Below are 27,100 nucleotides of genomic sequence, written 5' to 3' on the forward strand. Positions count from 1 at the left end.
CAGAGTGTAGCAAAAATCTGGGAGATCAAAATCAAAAGATGGTTTTGAATCCCTGCAGAGGGAAAAGATAAAAACTGAACCCATCTGTCCTACAGAAAACAAGATAATGGGGATTTTGAAACACTAGTTAGAAACAGCTAAAATGAGACAAGCACTTCTTTGTCTGTTCCTCAAAGTAGATCATTCTACACAGACAGAAGAGGGCACCATGGAATAAGTAATACTGTGAACCACCCTTAACCTGTGGGAGTAAAGAAAACCTAAAAGTCTACTGTTATTATTAAAATTTTTTAAAAGATCCAACCTGTAATGATACATTCTCTCCACTCTGAAGAGAGGAACAGAAAAAACACTTCAAGAAAAATGCACCGAACAAACTTAATTAAATATGCCCCAAAGAAGCATTTATAGATATGAAAAATATCTTTGAATCAAACTCAAAAGCTAAGATCAGAGGAGGATGAAAGAAATGAAAAAAATGAAAACAGCTGACTAACTCAGGGAAAAAAAAGAAAAAAAAATTATCTCAGAGATGAAGACTGAAGTTACTAGTAGCCAAGTGCAAAATGCACTCTAACAAGAAAGTGTTACATAAAGGTTGTCAAATGACCAAAAGAAGGAGATAAAGTAAAACAGTAAGATGTAAAACAAAGAAGGAATGACACTGATATAATTGGAGTCTATGAAGAAGAAAAACAATGCAAAAGAATATTCAAAATAACAATCCCCTGAAATGTCTGTAAAACAGATCGGAATCTACATGTCAAAAAAAGCTCACAGGGGAACAGGATGACATATAAGAGCCCTCACCACCACAGGCACAATCTGACAATGCTTGGTACAGTCAGGAGAAGACACTCTGCTCATAGATTCTCTCTTGGGAAGAAAAGAGAAAAGTAGAATGCACATCCAACATTCCGGCTTTTTGGGAAACTGCCCAAAGGACTAATTTCTGTCTCAGCTAACTCAAGAGCATGGACTGAAAGAGCCAGCATTCTTTGGATTCCTGGGAACTGCAGAGAACAAGAGAGCACTCAGAGTACTGCTGATGCACCAAAGAAATTATAGTACTGCCCAGAGACACCAGAGGGAGCAAAAGGTAACAAACTCCTGAAAAACTAGCAATACTCTGTAACCAGGAAATTATGTGCACATGCCCAAAGAAGATGCATCTCCTGAAAAGGTTTGAGGGGCTTCCAGATTCTTTGCCTGGGCTGACTGGAAAAGGTCTTCCCAGTATGAAGCCAATTTGTAAAAGACTGGGAGAGCTGACTGTTTTTGAAAAATGCATAAATTGGGGGCACCTAACTGGCTCAGTTGGAAGAGTGACTCTTTTTTTTTTTTTTTTCCCCTTAAGATTTTATTTGTTTATTTGACAGAGAGAGATCACAAGTAGGCAGAGAGGCAGGCAGAGAGAGAGAGAGAGAGAGGAGGAGGAAGCAGGCTCCCTGCTGAGCAGAGAGCCCGATGCGGGACTCGATCCCAGGATCCTGAGATCATGACCGGAGCCGAAGGCAGCGGCTTAACCCACTGAGCTACCCAGGCGCCTGGAAGAGTGACTCTTGATCTTGGGAGTCGTAGGTTCGAATCTCATCCTGGATACAGAGATTACATAAAAAAAAAAAAAAAGAAGGAAAGAAAGAAAGAAAGAAATAAAGAAAAAAGAAAAAAGGTAAACAAACTTAAAAAAAATTTTTTTTTAAAGATTTTATTTATTTATTTGACAGACAGAGATCACAAGGAGGCAGAGAGGCAGGAAGAGAGGCCTGTTCAGCAGAGAGCCCGATTCAAGGCTGGATCCCAGGACCCTGGGAACATGATCTGAGCTGAAGGCAGAGGCTTTAACCCACTGAGCCACCCAGGTGCCACTTAAAAAAAAAATTTTAAGTAAAAAAACCAAAATGCACAGGCTTGATGGCTCAGTTGATTAAGTGTCTCCTTTTGGCTCAGGTCATGATTCCGGTGTCCTGGGATCTCCTCCCACTGGGTTCCCTGCTCAGGAGGAAGCCTGCTTTTCTCCCTCTGCTTTTCTCCCTCACTCATGCTCACTTCCTCTCACTTTCCTCTCTCTTAAAATAAATAAAATCTTAAAAAGAAAATTAAAAAAAAATGCACAAATTACAGTAAAAAAATAACAAGGTGCACCAAGAAATAGGAAATACACTCAAAGAAACAAAATAAACCTGCCAAAAAGACCCTAAAGAAATGGAGATGTGTGGATTATTTGACAACAAAGTTTAAAATAATTATCTTAATAAAGCTCAACATGCTACAAAAACCCCCACAAATAGGCAGTTATATGAAACCAGGGGAACTGATGCATGAACAAAATGAGACTAGCAATGAAGACATAAGAAATATCAAAAAGAACCAAACAAATTCTGGAGCTGAAGATTACAGTAACCAAATTGAAAAACCCACTAGAGGGATTCAACAGCATACTTCATTAAGCAGAGGAAATAATTAGTGAACTCAAAAAGAAATAATTTGAAATTATTTAGTCAGAGGAACAAAAAGGGGTAAAGAAATGAAGAAAGCCTAAGAGATTTATATGACACTGCTGACAGACCAATATAAACATTATGGAAGCCCCAAAAGGAGAAAAGAGAAAGGAACAGAGAACTTGTTTGAAAAAACAATGGCTGAAAATCAAATCAGAGGAAAGAAATCTAAATCAAAAATGCTCAAATAACATCAGGAAAGATGAACTCAAAGTCCACACTAAGACACATTGTAATCAAACCGCCAAAAGTCAAAGACAAAGACAGAATCTTGAAAGCAGCAAGGGAAAAGCAAATCATCATGTACAAAGGAATACCCATAAAATTATCAACAATTTCTCATCAGAAATATTACATGCCAGAAAGGAATGGGCTCATAAAGTCAAAGCACTGGAAGAAAAAACTGCCAATCAAGATACTACATCTGGAAAAACTGTCGTTCAAAAATGACAAAGGACAAACAAGGACCTATCCATACAAACAAAAAATGAGGGAATTTATATCTACTAGCCCTGTCTATAAGAATTGCTAAAGGGAGTCATTTCAAGTTGAAACAAAAAGACACTTAACAACACAAAAACATTCAAAAACATAAAACTCTGGTAAAGGTATATATATAGACAAATACAGAATTTTGAATACTATAATGGTGGTGCATAAGTCATTTTTGATTCTGGTATATAACTTAAACGATAAAAGCATAAGAGTAAGAATTAAGGGTGCCTGGGGGGCTCAGCTGGCTGAGATGCTGGCTGCCTTTGGCTTAGGTCATGATCCTGGAGTCCCAGGATGGAGTCCCGCATCAGGCTCCCTACTCAGTGGGGAGTCTGTTTCTCTCTCTGACCCTCCCCCCTTTCATGCTCTCTCTCTCTCTCACTCTTTCTCAAAAAAAATCTTTAAAAAAAAAGTGTAAAATAAAAAAATGTTAAGGACACAAAATGTAGAAAGACTGAATTTATGACATTAATAACATAAAACAAGAGATATAAACAATTTGAACTTTTCTACACAAATGAGTTCATCAGTTTAAAAAAAAAAAAACTGTTATACTGTGTTTTCATTTGTCTCAGTATTTTCCAAATTCCTCTGTGACTTCTTTCTTGATCCACTGATTTGTTCAGAAGTGTGTTGTTCAGTTTCCACATATTTGTGACTTTCAGTTTTCCTTTGCTGTTATTTCTAGTTTTATTCCATTGTGGTTGGAAAATATACTTGGTATGATTTCATACTTCTTAAATTTGATAGAAGTTGTTTTGTGGCCTAATGTGATCTATCCTGGAGAATGTTCTGTTGTATACTTGAGAAAAATAGGTATTCTGCTGTTATTGTGTGGAGTGTTCTGTATGTCAAGCTCTTACCAAATAACTGAGAAGGAAAACCTTCCAAATTCATTTAACAAGACCAGTACCACCCTGATAGCAGGATCAGACAAATACTACAAGAGGAAGGAGGGGGGAATGGGTGAAAATAGTCAAAAGGTACAAACTTCCGGTTACAATTTTAATAAGTTGTGAGGATGTAATGTACAGCATGGTGGCTATAGTTAAAAATACTATACTGTATACTTCCAAAAATGTTCACGGACTGTAACAGTAACAGAAATACCACAGGATCTGGCAATCCCACTTTTATGTGTATATCCAAAAGAACTGAAAACAGGATTTAGAAGAGGTATTTGCATATCCATGTTCACTACAGTATTATTCATAATAGCCTGTGGTGGAAGGAATCCAAATGTTTACTGACAGATGAAGGGCTAAACAAAATGTGGTATATACATATAATGGAGTATTAACCTTAAAAGGAAGGCAATTCTGATACATGCTATCACATGGATGAACCCTGAGAACATTATGCTAAGTGAAATAAGTTAGTCCTGGTCACAAAAAGACAAACCCTGTATGATTTCACTTATATGTTACATAAAGTAGTCAAATTCTTTCTTTCTTTTTTTTTTCCCCAAGATTTTGCTTTTAAGTAATCTCTACACCCAACGTGGGGCTTAAACTCACAATGCTGAGATCAAGAGTCACCTGTTCTACCAACTGAGCCAACCAGGCATACCTAAAGTGGTCAAATTCTTAAAAATCACAAGTATAATGGTGGTTGCTAGGGACTAGGAGAAGAGGAAAAAAGAAGCTGTTTGCTCAATGGGTATAGATGCAATTTTCCAAGATGAAAAAGTGCTACATATCTGGTAACACTGCACATAGTTAACACTATTGCATTGCAAATTTTAAAACTTCAGGTGGCAAATTTTAGGTTTTTAGTTCTTTACTACAACAATTAACAAAAAGCTTATTAAGTACTTGGCAAAAGTAATCCAAAACAACAACCAATTTTGACAAATTTCTGAATAAAACTATTTCAAAAATAATGAAAAAATTTTCCAAGACTCCAAACAATAATAGTAAAATAACAGTACTAATTATTATAAACTAATATATTATTAAAGTAAAAAAAAAAGACTAAAATCAGACTTCAAAAACAACATAGTGCAAAATATCAATGAAGCAACATTCTGAGAAACCTCAATGAATGAAAAGTATGAAGGATTTTAAATTCAGCTAAGCTGTTCTTCAAGTAGCAAGGCTCCAGAAGGAACTCAGGGAATTTTGTAAGGGACTTTTGACAAATCTACTAAAATAGCACTGTTCAACAGAAATATAATGCAAGCCACACATGTCAGCCATATATTTAAATTTTCTAGCAGCCTCACTTAAAAAAGAAGAGGTGAAATTAGTGTTAATAATACATTTTATTTAAGCCAATGTACATATCTATCTACAATGTTATCATTTCAACACACAATCAATTAAACAATCTATGGAGATACTATGCATTTTTTTCTCCCATAACAAGTCTACAAAAACTGGTGTGTATTTTACCTGAATGGAACAACTAAACTCAGACTAGCCATATTTCAAGCGCTCAAAAGCCACAAGTGACTACTGGCTATATATTGGAGAGTAGAGGCCATCTTCACCTTGGTTTCATCCAACCAAGCGATAACTTATAAACTCTAGTAAAATTTTACATACAAAACAAAACAAAAAAACCAAAAATATTTTACGTACACACATGGACACTCTTCATCCACCCAAGAGATAATTGGTAAACTTGTAGTAAAATTTTACTTATACACATATACAAATCTTCCAAAGATGGGAAAAGGTCTAAAGGCTAATACGCAAACATCTACATGCAAAGTGAAAAATAAAGCATCTAAAAATGGGAGAAGAAAAAAATACAAACTTCCTCAAATACAAAATACAATCTTTTTAAATCTTTTTAAATAGAAGCAAATAGACAGGGCACCTGGATGCCTCAGTCGTTTAAGTGGCCAACTCTTAATTTCAGCTCAGGCCATGATCTCGTGGTCCTGGGACTGAACTCTGTTTGGGCTCTACACTCAGCAAGAAGTTTGCTTGAGGATTCTCTCCGTTTCCCTCTGCTCCTTACCCCATTTGCATGCTCTCTCTAAAATAAATAAATCTTTTTTAAAAAGAGCAAAAAAAATTATTAAATACTATAAAAGAGTTGAGACTAAATTTATTCAATCATATCAATAAATAGCAATGGACTTAACTATAAAAACGAAAAAATTTTCAACCTGTCTCATATAACCCAAGACTCAACTATATGCCATGTACAATAAACACAGACACACACACACAAATGTGGTTCAGAAAAAGAAAATTAAAGGAATGGATGAAGTTTATCAGGTAATGGAAGATGGTAAGAAAGATGAGCAGATCCTATCAGACAAGTAAAGTTCAAGTCAAAAAGCATTAAGCATGCCCCAATAAACAACATTCACAATAAAGGCTTTTACTATCTGTAGATCATTCATGAATGTCTGTATCTTTAAGTTTTAGTTATCCTATACATATTTAAGAATATCGAACAAAAAACACAACAACCTTTTTATAAAGCAAAAGCTACAGTATATGGAAGGACTGATAAAGACACACTAATAGTATTAACTGACTTTAACACACCACTCTCACTCAGCATAAGGTTAAGTAGACAAAGAACAAGCAAGGACTTACTCACGGACCTAATTTAGTAAAACAGACCTTATAGCGATATATAAAACTTTATACCCAGTGCTCCTTCTTCTCAAATACACAAGCAACTTCGAAAAACATGATCATTTATTACAAAGAATATGGTATTATGAATAGCATAGAATGGAGAAAGAGACAATTCTCTGAGCATCATCTCTTTTGTATGGTTCTGAATTTTAAAACCAAGTTAATGTTTAACATGCTCTAAAAGTAATTAAAATCAACAAGGATGTGGGGAGAAACCAAAATAGTACACAAGGAGAAATAATAAATAAACACCTCACTTACTAGAAATGAATATTCATATAGCCACAATGAAGAGAACAGAAAACAAAGAAATTTTAAGTTCCTTTGGAAAATAATGATTTGAAGTTCATGTGTAAAACTTAAATAACGTATCTTTCAAAGAACTGTGATGATACAGTAGTTCATGGCACACTCTAAGAGATAAAAGTTTGTTTTTATTAAAACAAGAGACACAATATTCAAAATAGTGGAATTTTAAGAACAGGATAAAAAATATTTAGGAATTTTGACAATTAAAACCCTTTCTTCAACACCCATTCATAACACAAAATTCCCTGAAAGAAATTTCCCCAAGCCGATAAAGAGCAGGCACCCATAGAAAATCTATACCTAACTATATACTTAGGGTCAAAGACTGAATACTTTCCTCCTGAGATGAAATTCAAGCCAAAGAAGTCTGTTACCACTTCTAGCCCACCTTTCACTTAAGATTATAGTCAGTAGAATGAGGGAAGAAAAACAAAAACAGGCTGCCTGCAGACTGGGAAAGAAGACATGAAATTAATTTGTACATGGTAATTTGTACATGATATGCTCATGTAGGGAAAAAATCCTAGGGAATTTCAACAGAGTTCCTAGAACTTAAGTGAACTTAACAAAGTCACAAGTCAGTATTAAACACTCAATTGTATTTCCATATATTGGCAACTAAAAAATGAAAATAAAAAGCAGTATCATTTATAGCAGCATCAAAACTATTAAATATTTAAGAGACAGGCTTTACAAATCATGTGTGAAACTAACACAGCAATGTAAATGGAAATATAACACCTTAATGGATTGGAAGGTTCAATACTTTTCCAAAAAAATTTACTTGGATAAATTTCCCACCAAATTTTCTAAATTTCTAATAAATTCCAATCAAAACCCCAAGTGTTTTTTTTTAAAAACAGAAATGGACAAGTTAATTCAAAAATTCATATAGTAAGGTAAAAGAAAAATAGCCAAAATAACCTTGAAAAAGTAAATCTGAAGTACATATACAATCTGATTACAAATTAAATCATAAATCATAAAGCTAAATTATTCAACAGTGTCACTAGCATAAGATCATGTAAAACAACAGAAAACAACCACACAAAAGTCTAAAATAGGCCCACATACATAAAGATAATGTATTTTAGGAGCCAATTAATGAGAGAATTGAATGAGGGCAAGGACAGTCTTTCCCACAAATGGTCTGAACAGAGTGTGGAAAAAAATAAACCTATGCTCTTACCTCATACTTTACATAAAAACTAACTCAAAACAGACCACAGGCCTAAATATAAAGCCTACACTTTAAAAAATCCATAAGAAAATATAGGAGAAAAATTTTAGTGACCCTGAGTTTGGTAAAGATTTCTGAGGACACAAAATGCACAGATTATAAAGAAATGATAAACTGGGCTTCCTGAAAATTAAAAAAGTATGCTATTCAAAACACACACTTTAGAAAATGAAAAGACATGCCAGACTGAAAAAATATTCACAATACATTATGTGAGGGCCCTTCTATGCGGAATAAAGAACTCCTGTATCACAATAATAATAAACCAACCCAATTTTTAAAAACAAAATGAGTCAAAGATTTAAAAAGACACTTCACAAAAGAAAATAGAGTAATGACCAACAAGCACTTGAAAAGATGCTCAACAACTTTTTATGAGGAAAAATGCAAAATGAATCCACAGAAGTTTTGTTTTTTTTTTCTTTTTTTTAATTAAAGATTTTATTTATTTATTTGACAGGCAGAATCACAAGTAGGTGGAGAGGCAGGCAGAGAGAGAGAGAGAGGAGGAAGCAGGCTCCCTGCTGAGCAGAGAGCCCGATGCGGGGCTCGATCCCAGGACCCTGGGATCATGACCCAAGCCGAAGGCAGAGGCTTTAACCCACTGAGCCACCCAGGCGCCCCGAATCCACAGAAGTTTTGACTACACACTCACAAAATGACTAAATTAAGAAACTGACACCACCAACTGCTGGTGGGAGTGTCCAATGATAACACCCCTCTGCAAAACTATTGGGCAGTTTCTTAAAAAATAAATACATGGCTATTATGGGGCACCTGGGTGGCTCAGTCAGTTTGGTTAAGCATCCAACTCTTGATTTTGGCTCAGGTCATGATCTCAGATCTTACGATGGAGCCCCAAGTTAGGTTCCCTGCTCAGCAGGGAGTCTGCTTGAGATTCTCTCTTCCTATGCCCCTCCCCCATGCATGCTCTCTGGCAAGCACTTAAAAGAAATACATGCGTATCACATGACCCAGCAATCCTACTAAACATGTACCCCAGAAGTGAAATGCCTGTTGACAGACAACCTGCACATGGATGCTAACTGTTATTTTACTTACAATAGCCAAGAACTGGAAACCATACAAATATACCATCAACAAATAAACAGACAAAGTAGAAGGTTCATTCACTGGAATACTACAGAGTTAAAAAAAAAAAATTAAGAGGGGTCAAACTGATGATATGCACAACAATGATATGCCTCAGAACTATACTGAGGAGAAAGGGGAACCCTCTACACTGCTGGTGGAAATGCAAGCTGGTACAACCACTCCAAAATCAGAAATGTTTAAAAATAGAGCTCCCCCCACCCTGCAACTGCACTACAAGGGATTTAACTAAAAAATACACACATAGTGATCCGAAAGGGTACCTGCAAACCAATGTTTATAGCAGAAATGTCCACAATAGCCAAATTATGCAAAAAGCCCTTATGTCCATCAACAGATGAATGGATAGAGAAGATGTGGTGTATATTTATACACACACACAAACACACACATACACAGGAATATTACTTAGCCATCAAAAAAATGAAAACTTACCATTTGCAACAATGTGGATGGAACTAGAAGATATTAGGCTAATTGAATTAAGTCAGAGAAAGACAATTATATGATTTCACTCATATGTGGAATTTGGGAAGTAAAACAGAAGAAATGGGGGAAAAGAGGGGAAAGTAGAATGAGACAAAATCAGAGAGGGAGATAAACCTCAAGAGACTCTTAACTGCAGGACACAAACTGAGGGTTGCTGGAGGGGAGTGAGGTGGGGGGATGCAGTAACTGGGTGATGGGCATTAAGGAGGGCATGAGATGTGATGAGCACTAGGTGTTGTGTGCAACTGATGAATCACTTAACTCTACCTCTGAATCTAAAAATATACTATATTAATTAACTGAATTTAAATAAAATAAAAAGTTTATTCCACTTTAGGGGAAGGGGCTGGAGGATGAGGAAACTAGGTGAAGGGGATTCCAGTTATAAAATAAGTCAAAGAAATGAAAAGTACAGTATGAAGAATATGATAATATTGTAATAACATTGTTCGGTGACTACACTTACCATGATGCACATTGAGTAATGTATGCGACTGTGGAATCACTATGTTGTACACCTGAGACTAATGTAACACTGTGTGTCAAAGCTACTTCAGTAATAAAAATGATTTTTGAAGTCCCCCAAAAAAGTGTACTGAGAAATAACCAGACCCCAAGTGACTACGAACTGTCATGGTTCCCTTTATATGACATGTGAGAACAGAGAAAACTAATACATAGTGATTGAAATCAGATCATTAGTTGACTGAAACAGGGGTGGAGGATATGACTGCAAAAGGGTTAAAGGGGATTTTTGTGGGGAATGAAAATGGTTTTATTGTTTGGAATGGTGGTCACACAGGTACACTTGTTTATTAAAACACAGAACCACACACGAAATAAATGATTTATATTGTATATAAATTACACTTCCACAGAGATGATTTTTAAAATGAAGAAAAGGGGCAACTGGCTGCCTTAGTTGGTAGAACATACCACCCTTGCTCTCCGGGTCATGAGTTCAAGCCCCACACTGGGCACAAAGCCCACTTCAAATTTTAAAAAAAGAAGAAAAAAATAACAAGATGAAACAAAACATTAATGTAAACAATACATGCTGGCAAGACAATATTTACAATGCTCATGAAATTGTGATGAGTATAACAGACACTTTTCAAGAATGAGTGCTAGTGAATGTGTTAAAGTATAAATTGGTATAATATGGAAAACAGTTTGGTAAGAGGGTCTTTTTTTTAAAGGTAAGTTTTATTTAAAGAAATTTTTTAAAGGTTTTATTCATTTATTTGACAGAGAGAGAAAGACACAGAGAGAGGAAACACAAGCAGGGGGAGTGGGAGAGGGAGAAGCAGGTGTCCTCCCAAGCAGGGACCCCAACACAGGACTCGATGCCAGGACCCTGGGATCATGACCTGAGCCGAAGGCAGACGCCCAATGACTGAGCCACCCAGGCACCCTGGTAAGATGTTTCTAAGCTTTAAATCCATTGCCAAGTAAGACTTCTTGAAAAATAATGACATCTGAAAATATTTATGTATTAAGTAGAAAAACAGGAAATAAAATCACTTAGTGAAGATAATCTCAAATATAGAAAGGCAAACAGAATGTGATGATGACAGCATGAATAAATGTAGAGTTAAAAAAAAAAAGCCGGTAAGAAATGTGCCAAAGTATTAACTAGTGAAATTATAAGTGGTGTCTATTTTCCCCTCTACATTTTCTACAATTTACTCGAATAGTACATATTACAAAAAGCAACCAGCCAACCTTTAAAACTACTAATCTGGTATCTTTCCATAACCAAAAAAAGAGAGAGAGAGAGAGAGAGAGGAAGACAAAATAAAAAAGACTCTAGATAAGTCCTTGTCCTATCCTAATTAAACCTGCCTCTCTTCTAGTACTAACTTTCTAAATCTAATTCTCAGTCCTGGCAGCATATTAAAATCACCTGGAGAGACCAAGTATGGACTATATGGGTGAGAAAATAGTTAAAAGGATGCAGCAGCTGACTTCCACTCCAACACAGATGACATACATACAGTGAAATATTATTTAGCCATAAAAAGAACAAAGTACTACAACATGCATGAACCTTTCAAACATTATAAAGTGGAAGTCATCAGATACAAAAGGCCACATGTTGTATGACTCCATTAACAGGAATTGTCCAGATATAGGCAAGCCCACAGAGAAAGAGGTGCACCTGGGTGGCTCAGTCATTAAGCATCTGCCTTCAGCTCAGGTCGTGGTCCCAGAGTCCTAGGACTGAACCCCATGTCAGGCTACCAGCTCAGTGGGAAGCCTGATTCTCCTTCTCCCACTCCCAGGCCCGCTTGTGTTTCCTCTCTTGCGGTCTCTCTGTCAAATAAATAAACAAAGTCTTAAAAAAAAAAAAATCCATAGAGAAAGAAAGTGTATTAGTGGTTGTTGGGGAGTGGAAAGGGTCATGGGATGGAAGGTGACTAATAGGTATAGGATTTCTTTTTAGGGTAATGGAAGTGTTCTGGTACAAGACAGTTATGATGTACACCACTGATTATAGTAAAAACCACTGCACACTTTAATATGGTGAATTGCATTACATGAATTTTATTACCAAAAAAATTGCAGGGGCACCTAGGTGGCTCAGCTGGGTTAAGTGTCTGGCCTTTTGCTCAGGTCTTGATCCCAGGGTCCTGGGATCGAGCCCTGCATCGAGCTCCCTGCTCAGCGAGGAGCCTACTTCTCCCTCTCCCTCTGCTACTCCCTCAATTGTGCACACACACACACTCTCTCAAATAAATAAGAAAACTCTTTTAAAAAAAACTCCAAAGAAAAAAAGGTGAAGTAACAGGAAATGAATTCATCCTTCTACCAAAAGCAACAACAACAAAAAAATCTAATGAGAGGTGAAACAATGCTTTTCCAGACACTGGACACCAGGCAATGAAGGACAATGACAATTAAGAGAAGTAAAACAAAACGAACAGTCCTACAATTGCCTCAGCTTACTACCCTGGAAAAGCTTCTATGCCATGAAGCAGGAAAGTGAACTAAGACAAAGCCAAAAGACTTCATGAGTTGGAGACAGAAACAATAGTCTAAGAAGATAAAGGCACCTAAGGCTCATAAACAGAGTACCAAAAAGGAAGGCACTGTGGAGAGAGTCCAGGAGATCTGCAGAGTTCTCTGCAGTATTCAGCATAGTACTCATCAGCACAAATTTGTGAATAAACTATAAGGCATTGGAGAAAGAACTATCCCAAAGGACTAGAAGGAAAAGTCCCTGTCAGGGCCAAGAAGAGCACCTATTCCCACAAACTAGGCTGGGGGAAAAAAAAAATACACGCTACACCGAGGAACAAAGGATGACATTGAATTTCATCAGCAACTGGGAGTGCCTGGGTGGCTCAACCTGTTAAGCATCTGCCTTTGGCTCACATCATGACCTTGGGGACCAGAATGGCACACCATGTTGGGCTTGAGTCTGCTTCTCCCTCTTCCTCCTTGTGTCACTCTCCCTCTCAAATAAATAAATAAAATCTTAGAGTGGGGGGGGGAGGGGACAAAAAAAACAGTGCAACTGAGAAGACTGGAGCACCATTGTTTAAATACTGGAAGAAAAAACTGTCAAGCTAGAATTCTGTATCCAGGAAAAATAATTTCAAAAAACAAAGGTGACATTAGAGATCGGTTATACAAATGCCCATACAGTTAATAATACTATAAATTACATTTATAAATTATTAAAAGGATGCTTGTTATGTGCCTTACCACACACAAAAATGGGGAAATAACATTTTTAGACTTGCAAAAGCTGAACTATTCGTTATCAGCAAACCCACAGTACAAAAAATGTTAGCAATAATCCTTTGGGAAAAAGGAAAATGATACCTGATGGAAGTCTGGATATGAAATAAACTGATGGGAAGGAGTAATAATAATTATGAAGACAAATACCTACCTCTTTCTCTTATCATTTAAAAGTACTTGAAAAATAACTGGCTATTTAAATAAAAATAACAAAGTGTTACAGGGTTTACTACAAGTGTAAAATGTATGGAAACAACAGCATAAGGTTCAGAGAAATGGAAATACATAAGGTGCTTACACTATAGGTAAGTGGTATCACTTACAGACAGTGATAAGCTAAAGATACACAGCTAGTCCACGAGTTATAACAATCCAAGTTGCAATTTTTTTTCACTTTACGATGGTTTGAAAATGATATGCACTCAGTAGAAACCATACTTCAAAATTTGAATCATTATCTTTTCCTGGGTTAGCAATATGTGGTACAATGCCCTCTTGTGATGCTGAGCAGTAGCAGTAAGTTGCAGCTCCTAGTCCACCACACAATCATGAGGGTAAACAACCCATACATTTACAACTATTCTGTAACTGTACAACAATTCTGTTGTTCATTTTCAGTACAGTATTCAATAAATTACATGAAATATTCAAAACTTTACTATAAAACACTTTCTGCTAGATGACTCTGCCTAACTTTAGGTAATATAAGTGTTCTGAGGACATTTAAAGTAGGTTAGGATAAGCCATGATGTTCAGTAGGTTACGTGCATTAAATACACTTTGACTTATATTCAACTTGCAATGAGTTTAGGGGAATATACCTCAGTTTAAGTCAAGAATGATCTGTATACTAAACCCCTAAATAGAATTTCTCAACCTTGGAACTACTGACATTCTGGGCAAGGCAAGCCTTTTTGTGGGAGGTCTTGTGTACTGGAAGATGCTTAGTAGCATCCCTGACTTCTACCCATGGGATGATGGTAACACCCCCACCCCGACAGCATGAAAATCAAAAATGTTTCCAGGCGTTATCAAGTGTCCTCTGGGAAATAAGTCAGACCTCTCTGATGACCATCTCCCATATCAATCACTTTAGGTAAAGCAACAAGAAAAAAAAAAGTTATAGCAAGTAAGACAAAAACAAATAAAGTGGAATCATAAAAAAATAATCCAAAAGAAGGCAGAGTAGGAGAGAAAGAAAACAAACAAGAAACAGAAAATAGTGCTTGCTTCAGCAGCACACATACTAAAATTGGAATAGTACAGAGATGAGTAGCATGGCGCCTGCACAAGATGACACACAAACCCATGAAGTGTTCGGTATTTTTTAGGGGGGCCTGGCTTCCTCAGTCAAGACAGCATGCAACTCTTGATCCAGGGATTGTAGTTAAAGCTGCACACTGGGCATAGAACCTACTAAAAAAGACAGGAGGGAAGGAAGTAGGGAGGAAGGGGAAATGGTAAAGTAACAGGATGAAACCTAACCAGATCAAACATCAAATTAAATCTCAGTGAACTAGGAACTGAGGGGAACTTCCTCAATTTGACAAAGACTATCTACAAAACTTCTATAGCTAACATCATAGTTAATGCTGGGAAACCTGAAGCTTTCCCACTAAGTTACAAAGCAAGAATGTCCCCTCATCACTTTGTTTCAACACAATACTGAGAAGTTCTGGCTAGTGAAATAAGAAAAGGAAATAAAAGGCATACAGATAGGGAAAGAAGAAATAAAACTGTCTTTACAGATATTATGATCATCTATGTAGAAAATCTGAAGGAAATGACAAAAAAGTAGTTTATTTCATTATGCTTAAACAGATCAATCGGTCAAAAGGACTTAACCCTACTCATTTATGTGCCCAATAACAAAACTTCCAAGATACATGAAACAAAAATCAGTGTAACTTCAAGGATAAAGAGACAATCCCACAATTACAGAGGTTTTAATACCATATTCTCAATGAGGGAGACAAACCATAAGAGACTCTTAATCTCAGGAAACAAACTGAGGGCTGCTGCGAGGCATACGGATAGGGTGGCTGGGTTATGGACAATGGGGAGGGTATGTGCTATGGTGAGTGCTATGAACTGATGATTCACAGATCTGTACCCATGAAGTAAATAATACATTATATGTTAATAAATAAGTAAGTCTTTTTAAAAAACCACACACACAACTAGACAGAAAATCAAGAGACACTGTATACAGTAACACTACCAGGTAACTTAACCTGACTTTTACAAAATGCTCTACCCAACAAAGGTAGCATATACCTTCTTTCCATGTTCACAGGAATCATTTACAAAGAAAGAACATATTCTGAAAAGCATATTAAGAATTCAAACCAAGGGGCGCCTGGGTGGCTCAGTGGGTTAAAGCCTCTGCCTTCAGCTCAGGTCATGATCCCAGGGTCCTGGGATCAAGCCCCGCATCGGGCTCTCTGCTCAGCAGGAGCCGGCTTCCCCTTCTCTCTCTGCCTGCCCCTCTGCATGCCTCTCTGCCTACTTGTGATCTCTGTCAAGTAAATTAAAAAAAAAAAAAAAAAAAACTTAAAAAAAAAAAAAGAATTCAAACCAAATGTTCTCAGACCACAATAATGAAGTTAGAAATTTAGAATAGGGGGGAAAAAAAGAAAAAGAAATTCATAACAGAAAGATCCCTGTGAAACCACTGAATAACTTGGAAACTAAATAACGCATTTCTAAATAACCCCAGGGTCAAAGAAAAAAATCAAATAGAAACTAGAAAGTATCTTAAAGAGAATAAAAATTTAAACAAAAAGTCAAAAAATACTGCTAAAACAGCACTTATGAAGAAATGTATTGCACTCAATACCTCTATTAAAATAAAGGTCTCAAATCAATGACCTTAGCTTCCACCCTCAGAAACTAGCAAAAGAGCAATTTAAATCCAAGTAAGCAGAAGAAAGGAAATGATCAAGATCAAAGTGAAAATCAATGAAACTGAAACAAAATCAACAAATCAACAAAAAATCAACAAAAAAAATCAGTGAAACCAAACATTAATTCTTTAACAAAATCAATAGAATTGATGTTTCTAGCCAGACTGATGAGGAAAAAAGTGGGAAGACAAAAATGACCAATGTCAGGCACAAGAGAGGAGACATCACCTTAAAGTATTACAAACTTATCAATAAACCTGTCATTTAAGTGAAAAGGACAAATTCCTTGAAAGAAACAAATTTTACCAAAGTTCACTCAGCAAGAAATAGGTAACCTGAATGACCCTAATACAGAAACTGAACTATAGTCAAAAACCCTTCAAACAAAGAAAATTCCAGGGACAGATGGCTTTATTAGTGAATTCTACAAAATATGTGAGGAGGAAATAATACAAACTCTAAACAAATTTTTTCCATAATACTGAAGTGGAAGGAATACTTCCCAGCTCATTCTATGAAGCCAGTATTAACCTGATATTAAAACCAGAAAAAGACATTATAGGAGAAGAAAACTACAGACAAAAATATTCCTTGTGAACAGATATAATCTTCCTAAATAAAGATTTAGCAAAGAGAATTCAACAACACATTAAAAGAATAAAACATAACCAAATGGGGTTTATCCCAGGAATGCAACCTTGGTTTCAAAATCGATATAATTCGTTGCATTAATTTTTTTAAATGCCATGATCATTTCTATACCAGAAAAATCACTTACAAAATCTAACACCCTTTCTAAAAATCCTCAGAAAACTAAAAATAAACTAAAACTATAGAAGGGAATTTCTTCAATTTGATAAAGGGGATTTATCCAAAACAAAAATCGCATCACACTTAAGTGAAATACTGAATGCTTCGCTCTTAAAATTAGGAAGATAGGGATATCTGCTCTCAACATGCTACCCATCCATTCCTCTACTATTCTAAATACTGCTTTTGTAAGTAAAGTTATATGTATTTTCATTAATTCTGCCCTCCAAAGAAATACATTAGCTTTAGCTAAAAAAACAAAAAACAAACAAACAAACAAAACCCCCCCCACACACAATGAAGTCACATTACGAACGTTCTGCCTTTTTCTGTAAAACTGAACTTAAAGACATTTATCAACTAAACGGGTAAGTGCCCATATGCAATAAATTCCTTTTAGAATTTAATAACATGGTAAAGATTCTTCTCTTCTGAAAAACGGTTGTGTTAAATTTTCAATGAATAAGAACTGAATCACCCACAGCTTCTCTACCTTAATTGCCGGTACAGATATGAAGAAAAAAGGGGATGAGAGGACTTTAATGACTCGAGTAACTAATATCTTAAGGCGAAATGTAAAAGTGAAAGCAATCTTATTGTATAGAAACATTTTATCATACCCATTATAATTCTAAAATACCTGACTTACAAATCAACTTTTGGAAAACAACTCAATTAGAAGTTATATAACACTAATTAGTTCCACTTCATAAAGTAACAAATGTTTAATCCTTTGTTATCTAATTGTCCGTTTTCTGAAAACTTGTTTTAAATTGAGAATTTCCTAATGTTGATTAAGTCCATGACCTTCAACATCAACACTAATTTAGGAAGGTGACAGTAACATCAGTAGCTGGCTTGCTCTTAAATATCCAAAAGATATTTAAGCAACAACAGAAATTAGTAGAGAAGATTCAAAAGAGTAAGCAAAATAAATCATGACACACAGCTTTAAAAAACATTATTTGATATCCAGTTAATTTATCTATTGACTAACAAAGTCATCTCTGACATTATTTTGCATTTCTTAAATACTAAGAGAGATAACTCTTACGTAAAATTTCAAGACACATATATGTGCAAACCAAGAATCACTGGCTATACAAAGTAAAAACAAGAACATTAAAAAAAAAAACAAAACTAGCAAATGGAATCACTCATCCAAGAAATTACACAAAAAGAAAAGGAGTCTCTCTCACCCAGCAAAAAAACAAAAACAAAAACAAAACAAAAAACAACCCTGTGCCAGGCTACAGAGCTCTATACTTGAAAAATGCTTGGGAAGCAGTTCCTCTGGAAACTACCAAATTTGAAATGGGCAACAGATGAACACTTTACCGCCATAAGTAAAAATCAGTATAATGAAAGCAATCACTGGGGTGGGGGTGGGGCACAGAATACTCTGCATTTATCAATATCATCTATTAGACTTTTAAAATCATCCAGCATCTCCCAGATCCACTTGAGAAGTTCACAGAAACGTATCAAAACTCTTAGGTGTTACAGAAAGGAGGAAAAAGAAAGGTTGAGTACCACTGCTCTAAACCAGGGCTTCTCAAATTCTAAGGTGCATCTAACCACCTAGCACTCTTTCTAAAATGCACATTCTTGATTCAAGAGGTGTAGGATAGGACTTGAAATTCAGGTATTTTATTGAACTCCCAAATAATGCTATATTCACAAAATGAACTTTGAGTAACAAGGTTCTCAACTACGCATTTCACAAAAGGTACCTTTATGCCATAATTACTCTGGAAAATAGTTTAACAGCTTTTTAGAAAAGTTAAACAGTTTTAATATGCCCACCATACTATCAAGCCATTTCATCCCCAGGTATTTACCCAAAACAAATGAAAACAGATGTACAAAAATGCTCATAGCAGCTTTATTTGTAATAGCCAAAAACCAATCAACAGATGAGTGAATAAACTGGTATATCTGTAAAATGGACTACTCTTGCAATATAAAGACATGCATTATTGATACATGGTACAGAATGTATTAAACTCAAATAATTATGCTGTGTGAAAGAAACCAAAGAAGAATAATATGCTTTATGACCCCATTTATATAAAAAGTCTAGAAGATGCAAACCACTGATCTACAGTGACAGCAGATCAGTGACTGCCTGCAAAAGGATAGGGGGCTTATAAAGGAGCATGAGGAAACAACTTTTGGAGGTGACAGGTATGTTCATTAACCGTGACTGTAGTAATAACGTTTTTACAGGTGTATACATACAAACATCAACAAATTGTACATGCTAAGTACATGCAGTTTATTCATCAATATACCTCAATAAATCTATTTTGTTTTTTAAAAGATTTTATTTAGTCACTTAAGAGAGAGAGCACGCACACACTGGCACAGAGAAGGAGAAGCAGCCCACCCCTGCCGAAAAGAGAGCCTGATGCCCAGGGCTTGATCCCAGGACCCCAAGATCATGATCTGAGCTGAAGGCAGATACTCAACCAACTGAGCCATCCAGGCACCCCAATAAATCTATTTTAGAAGCTATCTTTCAAATAAAAACATCTGGCTAAACAAAGTAATGTCACTATAGATAACTATATAAATTCTAACTTTTGAAACTCCATGTAATACTATGATAACAAGAAATATATATTCATATTCAGTCTTTGCCCCCATCCCTGGCACAGAGCTCCTAAAACTCTTGGAATTCCCTAAGTGGTAAGTGTGTCTTGATATTCCTAACAAATCCCTTTCAAACACATCTGAGTTTATGTTATGAGGTCACTTTTGGAAAGCACCTAAGGATGGAGGTGGCTGCCAGGAGAACCAATCGTGTGATTTAGAGGGTTGGAACTTTCAGTCCCACCCCCTAATCTCTGGGGAGAGAAGGACTACAGATCGCAGATCAATCACCAATGGCTAATGATCTATCAATCATGCGTATGTAATGAAGACTCCATAAAAAATCCCAAAGGACTGGATTCAGAGAGCTTACAGGCTGATGGATACATGGAGGTGCTTGGAGAGGGGCATGCTTCAAGAGGATATAGACATTCCGTGCCTATTTCTCTTACCCTACCCAATGCATTTCCTTCTACCTGACTGTTCCTGCTTTTTATCCTTTTATAGTAAACCAGTAACGATCAAGTAAAATGTGTCTGAGTTCTGTGAGCAGTTTAGCAAATTAACTCAACCCAAAGAGGTGGTAATTTGATACTTCCAATCTATAACCAGTTGGTCAGATGCACATGTGACAATCTGGACTTGTGATTGGCATCTGAAGGTGGGGGAGGGGAGCAGTCTTAAAGAACTGAGCTCTTGTGGGATCTGATGCTATCTCCGTTTTTCATCTGAATTGGATATATGCAACTGTATGCCTATACTAAAAATAAGAGTTTCCCCCTTGGGGTGGGGTGGGCAGTGGCAGTGAAAGTTAACTCAGAGAGCCCTTCAGGATCTTTCTTAACTCCAAATAACCACTGAAAACATGTCCTATAGAGTAGGTAAGAAAGCCAGTGGTGATCCAGTAATAGAATACAATGTAAAAAATCTTACTCTGTTCAGTAAAACCTGAATTTTGCTAAACTATAAATGTGGTATTGGCAAAATACAAAATTACAATTAGACACCTTTTGAGCTATCAATCTCACTCCCACCAGTGTCCACTCTCTCAACTACTATTCTCTCCCCAGGAGTGTATTGCCATCCACCAAACTGGTAAATGTTATCACCTTCTCCCAAAGACAGTCAACTGAATCACGCTAGATACCTTATCTGAATTAGCCCAATCATATTCCATCTCCAGGAAAGTTAGAAATGAGAGTGAATCACTATTCTCAGCCAGAGCTGGTTGCTTAAACAGATACAAATTTATAAGTTATGGAGTGGCCACCTTGGGCCAACAAGAAGCCAAAGCCTGATAAATTCTTTTATAGAAAAAAAAGGTAGTAAGACTAAAAATATTTTTAAGAAAATTAAAATTTCATTATAAATGGGGTTCATTCCACAAATGCTGGTTTGATTCAATATTATAATTCATCAATAATGAAAAGATCTGAAGGGAAAATTACCATAAATTCCAAGAAGGCACTTAAAAATATTCAAGACTCATTCATGACAGAAATACTGGAGATTTTAGATGTATTTTTATTAATCACATATATTATTATATTCTATTATAAATGCCTACTGTGCTTTTTTTTTTTTAAGATTTTATTTATTTATTTGACAGAGAGAGAGAGACAGCCGGAGAGGGAACACAAACAGGGGCAGTGGGAGAGGGAGAAGCAGGCTTCCCGCTAAGCAAGGAGCCTGATGTGGGGCTCAATCCCAGGACCCTGGGTTCATGACCTGCACCAAAGGCAGACACTTAACAACTTAGCCACTCAAGCGCCCCTGTGTTTTCCTTCTTTAATTTTTATTTATTTATTTATTTATTATTATTATTTTTTTAAAGATTTTATTTATCAGAGAGAGAGAGGGGGAGAGAGCGAGCACAGGCAGACAGAATGGCAGGCAGAGGCAGAGGGAGAAGCAGGCTCCTTGCTGAGCAAGGAGCCCGATGTGGGACTCGATCCCAGGACGCTGGGATCATGACCTGAGCCGAAGGCAGCTACTTAACCAACTGAGCCACCCAGGCGTCCCAATTTTTATTTATTTATTTTGAGAGAGAGAGAGAGAGAGAGACGGAGGGAAAAAGCAAAGGAGTGGGGAGGAAGGACTGTGTGCAGAGGGAGAGACAGAATCTTAAGCAGACTCCACGTCCAGCACCAAGCCCAACACAGGTCAGAGATCATGACTGAAATGAGAGCTGAAACCAAGAGTCAGATGCTCATCCAACTGAGCCAATCAGGTGCCTCTATAATTTGTTTTCTCCATCTGTAAATCAGTTTAGGAGAATCTACATCTTATTTAATGGAGAAACATTATAGGCTGTCACACTGAAGTAAGAAACAAAACAAAGATGCACATTTTTTTCATTATTCAATGTGGAATGGAAATTTTAAATAAGGGAAGGCAATTAGAAGCAAACTACTTGAAAAAGCAGAGGTAAATTACCTCTGTAAGCAAACAATATGGCATCTGTATAATAACTCAAGAGAATCAATGCAAAAACAAAAAAAATCAGGTAACTTAAAGTAGGATATAAAGTTAACAGATAAAAAGTTTTTTGAAATACAAATAATAACAAGCTATAAAGTATAATGGGGGAAAAAGGTGACATTTACAATAGAAACCAAGTGATAAAATTATCCTAGAAATAAGCTTAACCAAAAACAAGCTTAACCAAAAGCAAAGCAAATGGAAGAAAATGCACCTGAAAAATAAATATTCAACAAATGAAGAGACAAACTATGTTCTTGAATAAGAAGTCAATATCACAAAGAGGTCAATTTTCTATAAGTTAATTTATAAATGTACGATAAATGCCAATAAAAACTCCAATATTTTCTTCCTCGAGCTAGACAAAATATATAAAGTTCATATGGAAAAATAAACAAGCAACAATAGTAAGGAAAACTCTGAAAAAGGAGAGCAGTAAGAATGGGAGAAGAAACTAACCTCACCATAAACTTTTTTTTTATTTTTTTTTTTTTTAAAGATTTTATTTATTTATTTGACAGAGAGAAATCACAAGTAGATGGAGAGGCAGGCAGAGAGAGAGAGAGAGGGAAGCAGGCTCTCTGCTGAGCAGAGAACCCGATGCGGGACTCGATCCCAGGACTCTGAGATCATGACCTGAGCCGAAGGCAGCGGCTTAACCCACTGAGCCACCCAGGCGCCCCTCACCATAAACTTTTAAAATTTATAAATATATAATGATAAGACAATGAAAGTATTAGAACAGATCTTCAAAAAAATTTAAAAATAAAACAGTAAATCTCCAATGAAACAAAACAGAAAATTAAAAAATAAATCCAAATGCCTAAGGAATTTCAAAGATGATGAAAGTGGCATCTCAAACCAGGAAGAAAATATTTTTTTTTTTAAATGCTGTTTGGACAACTGGACATCCATTTAAGATGAAGGAAAAAAAAAAAAATGGACCTGTATACAGAGCCATGTGAACCAGAACAAACTACACAAGTTCTACAAGAAAACAAGGTAATAACCTGAGAGAGGAGGCAAAACACCTCAATTTCAATTAAAAAATCGAAGCATTTTTTAAAATTAAGAACTAAAAACTCTGGCTACATAACAACCAATATTCATCAAAAGGGAACTGATTAATTACCATAAAGAGATACAATGAAACACAACCTAGATATAGTATCAATAAATTAAAATCAATGCCTATCCCACCAGCATTAAAAAAAAAAAAGGATTTATTTATTTATTTATTTATTTGACAGGCAGAGATCACAAGTAGGCAGAGAGGCAAGCAGAGAGAGAGAGAGAGAGAGAGAGAGGTGGAAGCAGGCTCCCTGCTGAGCAGAGGGGCTCAATCCCAGGACCCTGGGATCATGACCTGAGTCGAAGGCAGAGGCTTTAACCCACTGAGCCACCCAGGCGCCCCTCACCAGCATTTTTTAAACAACTGTATTTACGCTTTAAATTCCCTTGTTTTGGGGAATCACTATTCCTTCCTTCCAAACTCTCTTTACACTAATGATTAAAATGCAAACTGCAATTCTCGTATACCATCCAACTCTCAGCCTACACTGACTAGAGCTAATCCAGTAATGGCCAACATGATTCAGGCTGGGCCAGTCTTTCCACAGGTTTTTCAATCTGAAAGGGACAGGTTAAAAACCAAATGTTTCTCTCTTTCTCTCTCATATACATACACACACACACACACTCCCATATATATATAATATATATATAATATATATTTTATATATATAATATATATATAAATATCCAAGTACAGAAGGGGAAAAGGAAGAAAGTACATCCACCTAAGAGTCAACCATGGATATCTGAGAAAGGCAGAATTAGAAGGAATCTGTATTTCCCTCTTTATAAATTTTTGGTATATTCTGAATTTTTTACAAATCAGCATATAAAGGACCATTATAATGAAAAGGTCTGTATTTTCAAAAACATAAAACAAGGTGGATGTTTTGGGGTTTTACTCTTCCAATCTACAGAGACACTAGCTACCTTAAGATATGTTCAAATGGCTAAGCACATCTCCAATAATCATTCTGTACTGCTTTACCACTCCACAGAATGAATACCTTCCTGTGCCACTGTTCTAAATACAAACCGACAGTAATAAAGGCAAACAATATCTAAATATTAATTCTGTATTTAAAATAATTCTTCTTATATTCAATATACTTATATTCCTCAGTGACATGCTCCCATGTAAAAATTCTACATTTCACAACAATGTAAATTCAGTATAAAGCTTTTTAAATGCCTTCGAATTCTCAGAAAATTTAAAACTTTGTGATTCAAGTGCAATGAGGATTAATAATGGGAGAAATAATCTGTATTATCTCCTAAAACGTAATTCTTAACCTCCTTCAGGTCATTTACTTCATTAATAATCTGATGATGAGAAGAATAATCAGGAGACATACATATACATAACTGTGGTTAAAAAAGAAAAAAAAATCAGTAAGTTCACAGACCCCATTAAATCTATCTCAGTACCAGAGACTTCAATTAAGAATCCCTGATATAAAATTAAGACTTAATTGAAATCCCCTAATCCACAAGGCATCCAAATTGTCTTGTCACAAATCTGCTGAAAATACATAACTAGAAATCCTATTTCCAGTTGCACTGGTTTTATAACTAGCCTAGTCTCCACTCTGCTGCCTTTGCTGCAGCTGCTCCTGATGCTGCCACCACCAACTTCTGCACCCATGTGATGCCCTCCACAATCCATCCATCAGTGAGATTTTACAAATACAAACCCAATGATGTATCCAAAACCACAGCTCCCTATTATCAAGATTAAACCTATATTCTCTAAATGAGGGAAATTACATATATATAGTTTAATATCACTTGTTACCTATCACTGCATAACTAGTAAATAATATATAACATATGCTGCTGAATCAGCACACTGTTTTTCACACTGTGTTTCGAATTTCTAGTGAATCATAAAATCAGTAAGTAGCTCGTTGAACAAAACAGAAATGGGAAGGGGGAAATATATGTATAGCCAATCCTCATTAGTCTCAAATTCTGTATTTGCAAATTCACCTCACAAAAACCTGTGACCCCCAAATCACTATGTGCAGTACTTTCCACAGTCATTCAAAGAATGTACAGAGCTGCATTTGAGTGGCCCCAGTCATCTGTTCCCAGCTGGAGGTCAAACAAGGTGACACTCTTTGTTTCAGCTCTCACACTGTAAACAAGTGTACTTCTAATGTCCTTTTTAGTGCCACTTTTTCACATTTTTGTGGTTTTTTGTTGATGTCATTGTTTATAGGCTCCCCAAGTGTAGTGCTGAAGTGCTGTCTAGTGTTCCTAAGCACAAGAAGGCTGTGATGCACCTTACAGAGAAAATATTTGTGTGTGTGGTTTTTTAAAAAATTTATTTATTTGACAGAGATCACGAGTAGGCAGAGAGGCAGGCAGAGAGAGAGGGGGAAGCGGCTCCCTGCCAAGCAGAGAGCCCGATGCCGGGCTCGATCCCAGGACCCTGGGATCGTGACCTGAGCTGAAGGCAGAGGCTTTAACCCATCGAGCCACGCAGGCGCCCCAAGAAAATACGTGTGTTAAGACAAGCTTCATTCAGGCACAAGTTAGAGTGCTGCTGGCTGCTGAGTTCAATGCCTAGAATCAACAATATATTTTAAACGGAAACATATATAAAACAAGATTATGCATTGATTTGGTTGATAAAAATATTGTGACCAGAGGTTCACAGGATTCCAGCCCTGCATCTCCTTTAGGAGAAATGGTTTAGTATTCCATAATTCACTGTTCATGGCAACTTTACAGAACATAACTATGGGGGGAAAAAAGTCAACTGTTCATTTGCATGGGTGTGCGTTGTCAAGCTGAACTTTATTTCAGTTATATACATACACAATGAATCAATTTTAAAAAGTTTAAAAGCTCAAGAATTAGTTACAGCATAGAGAAATACCTCTGACAGGAGTGGTAAAATGGCAAGGTAGATAGGCCGGGGACATGGCACACATACTAATCCCTTTTTCTGCCTAGAATCAAAATCACCCATCAATTGTGATTCCGTTGCTAAATCTGGGGTAAGGTCTACACATCTACTTTACGAAAGCATCCCAGATTATTCTATGTGGTCAAGATGAGAACTGCTATTCTCCCTCCTAAATTGGTAGTTTTCAAATTGGTCACTGGACAGGCATCATGAGGAACATGCTAAAAAATACAGATTCCCGGGCCCCATTCCAAACCCACTACAAGCTACAATTATCAGAATGGAGCCCAGTGATCAGTGTTTTTAACAAGCCCTCCAGGTGATTCTGATGCATGACAAAGTTTGAGAATCACTGACCTAAATCTTTTCTTACTTCTTTAGGAGGTATTCTGAAAGCCCTAATGAACTAACTCTAAGTTGGCTGAGCTGATACATCAAACAAAGCTGAAAAAGAACTACTACTGACTGAAGCACCGATAATGTATAGAAAATCATCTAAGTACTTTACGGAAAGTGTCTTCTGTGCTTTAAACCAAAATAAGTAAAATCTGCACATTTCTTGTATAATAATGAAGCAGCACTATTTCTTTAGGTCATCCTCCATATCACAAAGTTTCTTTTCCCAGAGCTCTTCAAACAGGAATTGCTTTTTTTTTTTTAAAGAAGAGTGGGGATAGGGAAGGGGAGATGGAAAGAGAGACTCTTGAGCATCAGCATGGAGCCTGTTGGGGCACTCCATCTCACAACCTTGAGGTCATGACCTTAGCCAAAACCAGGAGTCAGATGCTTAACCAAATGAGCCACCCAGGTACAGCTCCTTA

General features: G+C 36.4%; 1 protein-coding gene and 1 non-coding gene across 4 annotated transcripts in view; one reads left to right on the forward strand and one right to left on the reverse strand.

Annotated features, from left to right (window-relative positions):
- EPC2 (enhancer of polycomb homolog 2) overlaps positions 1-27,100 on the reverse strand; it is a 117,572-nt gene that overhangs the window by 76,167 nt on the left and 14,305 nt on the right. The window lies entirely within an intron of this gene.
- On the forward strand, positions 14,722-14,827 carry LOC116597973. The gene has a single exon (XR_004288886.1). It is a non-coding gene; the product is annotated as a U6 spliceosomal RNA (small nuclear RNA).

The sequence above is a fragment of the Mustela erminea genome, chromosome 8, assembly GCF_009829155.1.
Source record: "Mustela erminea isolate mMusErm1 chromosome 8, mMusErm1.Pri, whole genome shotgun sequence".
Classification (NCBI taxonomy): Eukaryota; Metazoa; Chordata; class Mammalia; order Carnivora; family Mustelidae; genus Mustela; species Mustela erminea.